Source organism: Gambusia affinis, linkage group LG03 (genome assembly GCF_019740435.1).
Source record: "Gambusia affinis linkage group LG03, SWU_Gaff_1.0, whole genome shotgun sequence".
Classification (NCBI taxonomy): domain Eukaryota; kingdom Metazoa; phylum Chordata; class Actinopteri; order Cyprinodontiformes; family Poeciliidae; genus Gambusia; species Gambusia affinis.
Window position 1 is genome coordinate 1885832 of NC_057870.1, and position 12905 is coordinate 1898736.

The window sequence follows — 12905 nt, forward strand, 5'->3', positions numbered from 1 at the left end:
GCAGGTGCTAAGATCACCTGTTAGCTACAGCCGAGTCTCTAAATACAAATTCATTCAAACACATCTAGTTGCAGGAAATTTGTTTGGGGTGACATGTTTCCCCACATGTTAATAATCACAAGACAGCTTGTCTCAGCTGTATGTATAGTATGTATAACATGTATAATTTCAAATACATCCAAGGTTTTTCCATAACAGGGGCTGAAAGAAGAACCATGACTATTCAAACAGTCAAGCCAAATTTTAAAGATTTAAAATTAATTTCCTTGGAACAATAAGTTTGTTAAATGAAACATGCATCTGACAAATCTAACAAACTAAAGGTAAAGGGAGTACCAATTTTAAACAGATATTATATTTATTGAATGATTTCAGCAATTATTTCTAAAGTGATAAAGTATTTAATGGCATTACATGAACCAGTGTCAGGCAAGGTTCTACATGTTTCTACTGGTGTTTTGGCCATTGATCTTTGGTTACAAGCTGCATGTCTTTGTGTTTGGAAGGTCTCTTACCATTTCCCTAATATTTGAACATTTTAATGTAAAAGCCTGAATTCCAAGTATCTCGTCAGAGAGAAAGAAAGACGCTGCATACAACTGGCTAACAACCATCCTTAATGTAAAACACAGAGGAGGCACTATCATGGTGTGGGATGTTTTTTTGTGGCAGCAGGGTATAAGATGACAGCAGCCAGATACAGACTCTTCAATAAACTTTGTTTAATCAACCTTCAGAGAAGGACCAACAAAAAGCTGCCTACCAACACCTTATCAGGATCTGAAGAGCAGAAAGGAGGAAATATCAAAAATACTTAAGGCTGGGATTGGCGCCAATGGTGTTTCAACAAAATATTGAGCAATGGGTTTGAACACTGATGAAACACTAGATGATGATCTATGGAACATGTATCAGTCAGAGAAAAAGATCAAGGTAAAAGCCAAAATCCAATCTTAGGAATGTGACAGTTTTGTATGTTATAGTCTTGGTCAGTAAGTGAGTACTTAGAACCTCCCTGCACACTTGATAACATCTTTACGGATGTACAGTACAGACCAAAAGTTTGGACACACCTTGTAACTGAATTCAATTACAAGGTGTGTCCAAACTTTTGGTCTGTACTGTATTTATTTGAACCTGTTGTATCATTTTGGTCTTGTGGATCAGAGGTAAATAAGTATAAAAGATCCTGTCGAGGCATTTTACTTCTCAACTGAAACATATGATATTCACTGTTTGCCAGTGATTACGAAGCTTGAAGAGTTTGATGTACTCATTTATTTATTTTGACCGTTCCTCTGGTTGATGAGGCAACATTATTACTCACCCCAACATAGTCTTACCTTAGGATTACCTCATCCACATCCTCCAGCTACTCTGCAGTCTGTTATTGGGAAAAACTGACTGCTACAACAGTTGTGTTGATGGCAGGAAGAGAGTCTGAAATGTCAGTGTGTTGTTCATGTGATTGTGAGTGTAAGTGTTGGGGGTGGGGAGTGAGGGGTGTGAGGTTTGGCATTTCAGACAGAGATATCATAGCAGAGCGGGGTTTGGAGGGCAGAGCATGGTTTCAGAGCAGGGGTGGGTGTTCAGTCTTACTATTGGAGTGATAGACTTGTGGTTCCACTGGCTTGTATGTGACCCTGCTTCCAGACAGAGGCAGCCAAGTCACTGGGATGCAGGCCAGAAGTTCAAGTTCCCCTGGCTCTGCTTTGTGACTGGTCTTCAGCTACCACACAGATAAGCGCTGTCACTTCTGCCTTCCTCAGTGGAACGGTCTCAACGTGGAAATGCCAGAATGGAGGTGAGGGCAGAGCTCAGCAGAACGCGGCCTCACCTCCATGAACCATGGGGCAGTTCTGTCTCTTATCTGCATCCAAACACCTGCAGGATGTGTGTGTTCTCTGTGTGTGTGGTTGGTGGAGAGAAAGGCAGGCCTAGCAGACAATGTGGTGAAGCTGTTCCATTTGAAGAATGTCTTTGATAAATAATATCAACAAATACAGCAGCTCTGAAAGTTTTAACGTTGATCACTTCTGACCATGGAGCTTTCTTTGTAGATCTAAATTTATGCAAAGTTACTCTCAGATAAAGATAAAATAAAAAATCAGGCCAACAGCCCACCATTAATCTGCGGTTACATCTTTGGTCCTGACCTCAGAAAGGAGAGAGAGTAGAAGGTTAACCCTGTTTGTGTCAGCACTTGATGTTTTTTTGTCAAGTATTTGTTTGAGAGGCCTGCATGCTTGTGCTATAGTGGTCTGCGAAGCCACTCTGCTGCTTCAAGAAGGTTCACTTGGCCTATTTTGGACTTAACTGGAGTCCTTAATGCCTCCTTGTACCTATGTGCCTGCAAGTGCAGAGCCATAAGATTGGCTGTATGTGCGGCTAGGCATGTTTGTGTGTCTTCTGTAATTGTGTAAGCCAATGAGGATATGATAAGCCTTGTGGAGCCAGACTGCAGACTCTTAAAGATGACTGCATTGATAATAAAGGGAGGGTTCAGTGTTGGCTGCCTCTCCTCCTCCAAAGACACACAAACACTGAGAGGGGAATTCACTAAACAGGGCAATCGAGTCTAGATTTTTGCAACTGTTTTACACCAATTGTTTCATTTCTGCACCACATCAACAAAAAGCAGAAACATCCAAATGCAAAGTTGCCCATCAAATCAAGCAGAGAGAAACTCATACCTACTTTTGCTTCAGTTTATCGACGTCCTCGTTTTTTGCCACAAAAATAGCAGATATACTAAAGTGAAGAAGATTTCTTTTGGCAATTCAAAATTCTAAATATGAGTTCAATTCCTTTCCTGATGAGGGATTCCTCAAAAGGTTGGTGTCACTTTGAGGCTCAATATTTAAGAGGAGGCATAACAAAAAGAGCTTGAGATGGATTTATTTAAGAATTCCACCAACATCATTACACAATGACAGCAAGTAGCTGGCTTTTATACCCTGGTCAACCCTTTTTCTTGACCTAATAATAATAATAATAATAATAATAATAATAATAATAATAATAATAATAATAATAATGATTATTTACACAAACATAACACCAAAATAATAAGTGGTACCAATAAATATTTACATACATACAATTTATTACAACCAAACAAATCTAAAGCCAATCAAAGAATAAATCTAACTTAGCATAGCTCCTCAGAGCTTTACCCCTCCTTATGCTCCAGGATCTGTTAAGCACCACCTGGAGAATTTGTCCCATAATTTCTGTCTGTCTGAGCCAGTAAACCTGAGTCTGGTCAGAGCTGAGATTGCAGATCATTGAATCCTGATCCAATGATGTTGTCTGGACATCATTTTTTGCTCCAACCAGGCCCCCACAGTGACACTAGATTCCTGCACAGACTTCTGCCTGCAGAAGAAGTGGAGTTTCTGAATCAAATTAATTTCAGCTCTGTAGTGAGAGGAGCTCTGGACATTTCAGAAGCGCTGCTGGAATGGAGCCGATAGAAGTCAGACAGACAGGCTGCTGTGGCAGAAGGTCGGTCAGCTCGCAGCAGCGTTTTCAGTGAACCCTTTACTTCTGCATTACTACAGCTGTTAAAGAAACCGGATGCAAAAAGAAGGTTAGACTCTAATTGATTTCATGTTATCAGAGTGCATGAATTCCAGCTCCTCCTTTGCAGCATATCTGCACACAAGGACATTAAAAGTGAGTGTGTGTGTGTGGCGTCCCTCGGCCCCATCCCTCCTGTCTGTTTTTGAACTTGGAGATGAAGCCATCTGTGCTGCTCTCTGGAGACACCGGGCTCCCCTGTCTCCCCTCCATTTTCTGCTCCCGCCGTAATGCGGAAATTGCTCTCTCTTTCCGCTCAAGTTGGGATTGGCAGCGTTGATAAGCATTGCAGGGACAATTAGGGGTAGGAGTTCTCGATGAGAGGCTTTTGAACGTTGTTGAAGCATTGTTGGCGGCTGGTGCCCTCTGGGACGGAGCAGCGAGCTGAAAACGATTCCCTCTGCAGTGTGAAAACACAGAAAAGTAGTGCACTGCCTGGGTGCAGCAACAGCCTTGCAAGAAAACCTTCTTTTCATACTTGTAATTGCATTGATCTGAACAGCATTCCCCATCAGTTTCTACTCAGACAATTGACTGGTACAATAGCTGCTCCCTTTTCTGTTTCTTTGCACACAGTTCTCTTGTAATTTTGGTTGTACCAGTGATTATTTTTCCCACCCAGCCTGGGCTTTGTTTAAAACTAGACGATGAACTCTCATTATCTCAGCACGGCCTAAGCACTGCAGCTTTACCTTGGCCTTTTCCATCTTCCAGAGATTGTTACAGATTGCTGTCTCCTGACTGAAAACTGTTGAAAGGTTTGATATGATTTACTGTGCTTCTTTTGTTGAAGGTGGCAGAGGTATTTGCACCCATTAACAGTTTTTACATTTAATATTTTTTGCTTTGCTTTGTCACACAGATGGTTCAGATCACCCAGTAGTTTTTTCCACAGTAATATCCTCAATAAAGACAAAAGGCAGTTTTCAGATGACAATTTTCAAAATGGAAAAAAATGTCCAACTTGATCCTATGTGAAAAGTAATCACCCTCTAAACATAACAACTGCTTACAACAAATCAAGTGTTTGGGACAAATTCCAGTCAATGTTATATTAATGTGCAGGAGCAGGAACCGTGGAGGACGCTGGCGAGGGAGGACCCTGAACTCTGGAGGGTGCCAGCACTGATGGAGCGACCAACAAAGAGGAATCTGGAGCTTTGGTTGTGGCTGCATGCAACTGAGAGGCTGCTATTGGTTCTGATGCAGCAGGCTGAGAGTCTGTGACTGGTGTGACTGAAGCTGCTGGATGTGTTGGTGGTGCTGAGACGGATGGAGAAGAGGCTGCTGCAGCTCTGAGCCAAGAAATAGGCTTTAAAGGTTTTAGCTGTGGAGCTAGCTGAGGGTCATGGAGACGGTTACAAACACAACGAGAGGCTGTCGGGGCAGCTGGCAGCTGCACTGAAGAAGCTGTAGAGGCATGCTTGCAGTGGTGGCGACACGTCTGCGTTGGGAGGACGACGAAATCGGAAAAGCAGAGGTTGGAAACGCAGACACTGGAGGCAGAGACCAGGAAGGAACAGCAGGGGAGGAGGACGAAGGGTAAGAGGCTGGAGCTGCATGATGGTCCAATTCTGCCTCCTCCATCAACTCCATCAAGGAAGAAGAGGAGTCCAGTCCTGCACATCATAGCTGCACTAAAAGGCACAGCAGGGTCTTGTCACTGTGTCTGACAGTCTGTTTCAAATGTTCAAATTCCTGGGAATTATGCCGATCAGCTGAGTCCTGTAGGTGGGTTCCTTCTGTCATAATGTGTAGTGGAGCCATCCATCCATTTTCTGTTCACCCTTGTCCCTAATGGGGTCGGGAGGGTTGCTGGTGTCTATCTTCCGGGCGCGAGGCGGGGTACACCCTAGACAGGTCGCCAGTCTGTCGCAGGGCAACACAGAGACATTCAGGACACACAACCATTCACACTCACACTCACACCTAGGGAGAATTAAGAGAGACCAATTAACCTGACAGTCATGTTTTTGGACTGTGGGAGGAAGCTGGAGAACCAGGAGAGAACCCACCATGCACAGGGAGAACATGCAAACTCCATGCAGAAAGACCCCGGGCCAGGAATCGAACCCAGGACCTTCTTGCTGCAAGGCAACAGCTCTACCAACTGTACCACTGTGCAGCCCATGTGTAGTGGTGGATCCATTTGATGAAAAACAAACAAAATGACGAGAAGTACGGGGAGCCAGAGCAGAACAAAAAACAGGAATCCAGGACTAAAGACAGTGGGAATGCAAAGGGAAGTAACAGAAAAAAACAGCGAAGAGTGAGAACAGGAGATGTGTTTAAGTCATATTGGGGTGAATGCTGGACAATTGAACAACTTGGAGGTATGAGGAGAGAGAGCCAAAGGCAGACTGAGGAGTGAGAATGGCAGTAAGGGTGAGGAAGAGCAATAAGGAAATTAAGAAAATGAATCCAAGAGTAATAAAGAAAGAAGAAATAATAAACATAATAAGCTAAAAAGAACTGAGCTAAGGTAAAACCGAAACAATCTTTATTTTGTCATAGAAAGACACTAAGGTACATAGAACAATAATAAAACCCCAAAACAACTTAAACAACCCAGGACCTGGACACTCAGGCCTTGGAGCTCTCCCATGGCAGCAATGTCTGCTCAGTCTCTTTCTTCTTATTGAAAGATACTGACCTTCATTAAGACACATGGCACATGCAATGCTTAAGGTGTTCTAGGCTCATTGGTGATCTCTAGATGAATTCTTGATGTGCTGATTTTGTGAGGCTGGCCACTCCTCAGAATGGTCACAGAGGGAATTTTCTCCAGGTTTCGTTTCAGTGATTTCTTGATTCTAAAGTAACCAGGCCTCAATGCAAAGAATAAGTGATTTATTTATGCTCTGGTCTTGGTGGACTTTTTGGTGGATCACTGATCTTTCTTAGTTAATTCATGAGGTCCTTAAAGAAATACAACAGTCATTGTCTGATAGTTGGATTTTTGTTCGGTATTAAAATATATTTAGTCTGAAATGTGTGTGCCAAAAAAAGAAAAAACAAGCAAAACAAAAACAAAAGACAAATTGTTTTCCACTGCACTGCAGGTCGGCACTGATAGTCAGGCAGAAAAAATGAAGGTGTGGAAGGAACTGTGGGCATTGTTTACGAGCAGGGTGAAGTGGACCATCACAGACGGAGTCAAGAAAAGGCCAAGGAAGTAATGCAGAGAACGATTAGATGGGAGCAAGGTGGAGAGTAAATGAAGGTGGGAGGGCAAGAGCAACATTCCTGTGCAAGACTTGATCCCACTTTTCAGTTACAGGACACGCTTGTCTCTGCTTGTTGCCTTTATCCAGTTAGAGGTACAGAGCCTTCTCACATCTGTTACTGGTGACCAAACCTTAGTCTTGTTTCCAGACCTGAGCCACAGAGCTGGAACAATTTATTCAGTTCGGTCTTTGTTACAGCTCTCAGATCTAGTTTTACAATTTGCTCATGCGTCTGTGGTCAAACAAGTGTTAAAAAAGCTCAACTTGGTAGGCTTCAAGTCTGTGTTCAGCTCAGATAAAGCTGTAATAATAACAGAGCTAGGTGTGTGAGTGGCGCTCCATTTACATCACACTGCTAATTATCCATAATTCAACCCATCTGGTTGGGTTTGATGCTGGGAGAGGCAGCAGGAGAAAACCTCCCTGGAAGCACTCGGCTCAGCCTGAGGCCTCTGCTAACCATAGAGACCACCAAGGATGAACTCATAACATGCAACTTGTTCTGCTTCCACCTACAGCTGTAAATAATAACACTTAAGCCGTCCCCTAAAGGCTTTATTATAAGTAAACTCTGACTCAGGAGTGTAGATACGTAATTCCTTAGATAGGAAAGAATGAATTATTAGAAAAATTGAAGAATTTTTCTTTTGGCACAACAACATTAAGTAAGTTTGCCGCTGTGGCGGGTCAGAGGAAGACCCTTTGCTTTGCCAGGTGCTGATTTCTAACTGTGTGTAGTTTATCCTCATCCGTTCTGTGAAGGCATCAAAGGTTTGTTAGAGAAAATTTGTGAAAAACCAGCATCATGCAGACCAAGAAACACCACAGACAGATCAGGGAGAAAGCTTTGGAGAGTGTAAGTGAATATTAAGAGCAGGAAGGTTCCTAATCCTTAGTTCTGGTCCTTGGTCTGGACCAAAAGTGGACTTTGTTTTTATTATTTGGTGTGATTTGTTTCACATTGAAGAAGAAGAAAAAAAATAAACAATAATAAGAAGCTCCATGTAGAGCTTGTCACATGTCAAGTAAGGTGCCAAGCAAACATGTGTAGGATGGCGGCCCTGACCAATAAAAACTTAGTTCAACATTTGCCTATATAAAAATGATAGTGTTCCCACCGTCACCACAGTGAAACATGATAGTGACTGCTGGATACATGCAGTTGTAGGAAGATGGATTTAGCTAAAGACTTAAACTTGATTGAAGTTTCACCTTCCATCAGCACAGCAGCTCTCAATATACAGCAGCGATACAAAGGGATGGTTTAGATCAAGGCATATTCATGTATTGAAATGGCCCTAATCTAATCAATGTGTTGCAAGATTTGTAAATTCACAGATGGTCTGCATCTGATCTGATTGATGTTTGTTTTTGCAAAAATAGATTTAGGAAAGTTAAGAAAAAGAAAAAAAAAAACTGGTAGAAACACAATCAGTTACGTTTCTCAAATGAAGTTTATAGCACGTTTCAGCTACAAGGCAGTTCAAAGTGATTTACATAATAAAAACATAAAAATAAAAAGTCATCAAAACAGCATACACACTGAGAAACCAGCAAGAAACATTATGGTTTGGTGAGTGCCATTGTTAAAATCAGCAAGACTCATATTTGTTGGTCAATGTCCAATTTCTTATGGTTCAAAGAAGGGTTTTTAGATTAGAATTAAAGGAACTCAGAGTTTCAGCTGTTTTTAAGGTTTGTGGAAGTTTGTTCCAGATTTGTGGTGCATAGAAGCTGAATGCTGCTTCTCCATGTTTGGTTCTGGTTCTGGGATGGAGAGCAGAACCAGAACTAGATGATCTCAGAGGTTTGGAAGGTTGATACAACAACAGCAAATCTTTAATGTATTGTGATGCTGAACCTTTTAACATCACAATAAACTAACAGCAGTATTCAATGTCCATTCAAATTCAAATTAAAATTCAAAACTGTTTAATTGATCCCAAAGGCAAATTAAATGCTGTTGTAACTCATTACTTAAACGTCTTCAAAGGGTTATTGTAGATGGTGATGGCAGTTCACAGGAAGGATCTCCTGTCTGTCTTACAGCAAACCTGAAAAAGTTTTTGACTGAAGATATTCTGTTTTCCTAAGTCAGTGTCATGAAGAGGACAGTCAGGTTGTCCTTAATTTTCTTGCTTTTCTAATCAAGAAAGTTTTAAAAAATAATTCTTTGCATCATCATCTCCAGAGGTTCCACAGACATGGATCCAGTGGAAAGGCTTTAGAACTGGGTGATGTGCTCTATCTTTCTGGCTTTTCTGGAACAGCTGCAGCTGTTTGATTTATTTTATCAGTCAGACCTGTGAAAACACTGTTGCAGTAATCAATGTGACTAAAGACACGCATGGATGAGTTTCTCTAAAACTTGCTGAGACATTAGTCCTCTAATCCTGAAAATATTTTTTAGTTGATAAAAGGCTGACTTTATAACTCTTTTCATGTGAACATGAAGGTTCAGGTCAGAGTCCATCACTACACCCACATTTCTGGCTCATCTCTATTTTCCAGCTGTCATAAATTAAGCTGTGCGTCTTCAACCTTTACAGCACAGAGACCCATTCTTGACCTCAGTCTGGATGATATTTTCATTTAGAGCCACAATGTTACGTAGTCTTGATACATTTCTTCTAGGAAATTGGTAACTCTTCAAAAATAATAATAAGAATAATTTGGGCACATTTTCCTCTGTGTGTGTCCTTGAAGACAGTCCACAGAGCCACATGTGGCTCCGGAGCCACAGGTTGCAGACCTCTGCTCTAGATCATTCTGCTTTAGGTCCAAAGATAATAACTTCAGTTTTGTTTTTGTTCAACTGGAGAAAAGGATAGCACATCCACACATTTATCTGTTCTATGCATCTGTTCAGTGCACAAATGGGAATAAACTGGGGACATCGTAATGTAGAGCTCTGTCATTTGTGTATTTATGGTAGATAATTATATTTTTTGTTCTACCCTGAGCTAGTGGGAGCATGTAGATATTGAATAACGGGGACCCTAAAAGACCCCCAGTAGACTTGCAACTAGCACTGCAGTGGAAGGAAGTGAACAAACTGAAGTTATGTAGCACATTTTTACTCATACTGGACTCTTCAGACACTTTAATAGTACCTATCAAATTCACACACTCAGAGTTTACAGGGTTTTAATACTAAAAACATTATAATAAAAAAACATTTATCACTTTTCTTCTAGTTGATGTACATTATGTCTTATCAGACTAAATTATATTGAAGGATTTAACATGAGAAAAAAGTAAACATTTGAACATTGACTATTTTTTGATTCCAGCATTATGTTTGCTGAAGACGTTTGCACAGTTAGGTCTTTGTTGTATCATTTACACCCTAAAATCTCTTCATCAGATAATAAAGGTTATTTTGAACACATTTTGGTATTTCCTCTGAGATATGGTATTAGTTTGGGATATGAACAAATTTAAATGCGAAGACAATTAGAACAGAACAAGAACTTTGTATATGTTTATATTATTATGGATATTATATTGTCTTTTCACATCTGCCTGCCGACAATAGATGAAAAGTGTGAGTGCATATGTGAAACACAAGCAGAAAGAAACCTTCAAATGTCTCCATATGAACATGGAGAAAGCTTCACAGCTCATGTTTTTCCATCAGTAAGTGTCTCTATCATGGGGAAAAAAATCAACAATAAAGTGACATTCCCAAGGTCACAAACTGTGCTAATCTTTGCTTAGTTTAAACTCAAATATTAGTCAATTTGACTGGTTCCACTCTGTGGGGTCCAGACCTGTTGGCACCACTTCCTCACCTTTAGCCTCAGATCAATCCCTCCACATCCTGTCGGCTGTGTTTGCACAGCTTGATACCCAATGCTCGTACTAATATAGTACATTACCTCCAAGCAGAGCAAATGATTGCAGTGTGTTGTAATGTGAGGTGAATGGAGCTGGATCGTCAAAGAGGTCAAGCTGCCAGATCTGTGATGCTCAGAACTGGACCTGATGAAATCAGTTAATATCAAAAAACTGAACGCCTATTGTGTTTTTTGATTTCCACAGCTTTATATTTGTATTATTATTAATATTTGTATTATTATTGTAGACATATTTTTTCCCCCAGAGAACAAGTATGTTTGCTGCTGACCTCCCAAGTTTATTCTTTTTTCACAACATGCTATATATTAAATGGAAACACCTTTGTTGATAGCCTTTTCTCGCAGAATAGTTACATTTGTTTGGTTTGTGTCAAAGTTGAGCATTATGTGTCATTTCTTAGATGAACTTATGTGTAGGATGAACTGGTCACATTTAATGTATTCCACACATTTCACAATTTTTTTTCTTCTAAACACTTTGTTCTGTTTTCTATGGAACGTCATTTTCACCATTTTATTTTATTATCAGAATGGCAGAAACAGGCTTCCATAGTTTCCTGCTTGGTTTTGTTAATCTGAAAAACACAACACAAACACTGATGGTATGTTTCTCCCTCCTTGAACAAAACTTTATGTTGCAGGGCTGTTATTTGACCATCACTGTTCTGTCTTATCCTGCTGGGATGTTTAGTCCTGGGAAGACTGGAAACTGTCAAGTTGGAACTATAATTTGATGAATCTGCTTATATGTCCCCTGCTAAATCCAATGGAACCAGAAAAAGAATACTAAACAATGACAGTATGGAATATGGGATATATATTTTTATTCCTGAACAATTTAACATGTGTGACTAGATATTTTTCTTTTTCATTTTGGATTGTGGGATTCTAATTGATGTGGCCTGAAAAGGTGGAAAACTACCCAGGCTGTTGACCTTAGGATAGCAGAGGGAAGGGGTGTGGCATCACACCACTATTATGGACAGTTTGAAAAGTCAAGGACACTTAGGCTGAAGCATGAAAGATCCTACAAAGCAAGTATGAAACCCTGTGACTTTTAGTAAAGCAAAAATGTTAATCTTCTTTCTCTAAAAGTTCTTCTGTGAAATTATTTTTACTATTTTACAATTATTCTCTCGGCTGATGACCGCTGGAGAGAGGAACCAGCCCCCCTCATGACCCTGCAAGGATAAGCATGTTCAGATAATGGATGGATGGATGGATGGAAGATATGTTTTTACTCCAATCATTTACAAAACTGTTCTGCAGGTAGATAGAGATTCAGAGTGTGTGACAGTGCAGACATCAGAGTGTTTGAGAGACAAGAAAAAGTGAGAGAGATCATAGATATGCAGCCTCACTTCCTCCCACCCAGGGCACCCTAATTGAGTGGAGGGGTTTGTTATATAAACAAGAGGAGCTCAAGTTGAAAATGTAATAGCGGGAGAGCATACATCATGCATTCTGAAAATGATATGTTCCAGTGGGTGAATGCTGGTGTCAAAAGGGTGCTGATGAAGAGCTGGTTATCGGCATGGAGAGCCTGCACTCTGTGAATCCTCACCTCACCTCTTCTTCACGCCGCTGAACACAAGCGTCTCTAACTGTTCTATTTCTGTACCCACCAATTGGATCACGCTGCTGCTCATCGTTCTACATTTGAAAAGCCTGCTAAAGTGGTAATCTGCAGGATCTTTGTTATTTCCCCGTTTGACGTTGTCTACGTGTTTGCTGCTAAGTGCTCATTAATCCGGTTTCTGCTCCACACTCCCCCTGAGATCAGTGACCGAGTCTCGCACCCAGGAGTCTTTTTACATGTGTTTCTGAAGTCACCGTTTCTCTCCGTGACAAGTCTTTGTGTCTTCAAGCATGTGGATACTGTTTCTCACACTAGTTTGAGTTCCAGGCAGAGCAGAAACTCAGACAGAAGAAAGTCTGAAGTCTAAGTCATGATGACAATAATTACTCTGCAGAGACAGACTGAACACAAAGATGCTGTGGAGATGAGATGATGAAGTCATTGTCGAACTTTCAAGCAGGCAGGAACAATGTCAACATAATGGGAAATACAAATGGAAGAACCTTCTACATCCTGACAGTAACGGGCTGAACCTCAGATGTTCTACAGCTTTTAACTCAATTGCTGTCATGATCAGAGCTTTATGACTGAGGATCATTGACAGCAATGATTTAAAAGAGAAAACAACAAATATATTAAAGTGAGGTTTATTGATGT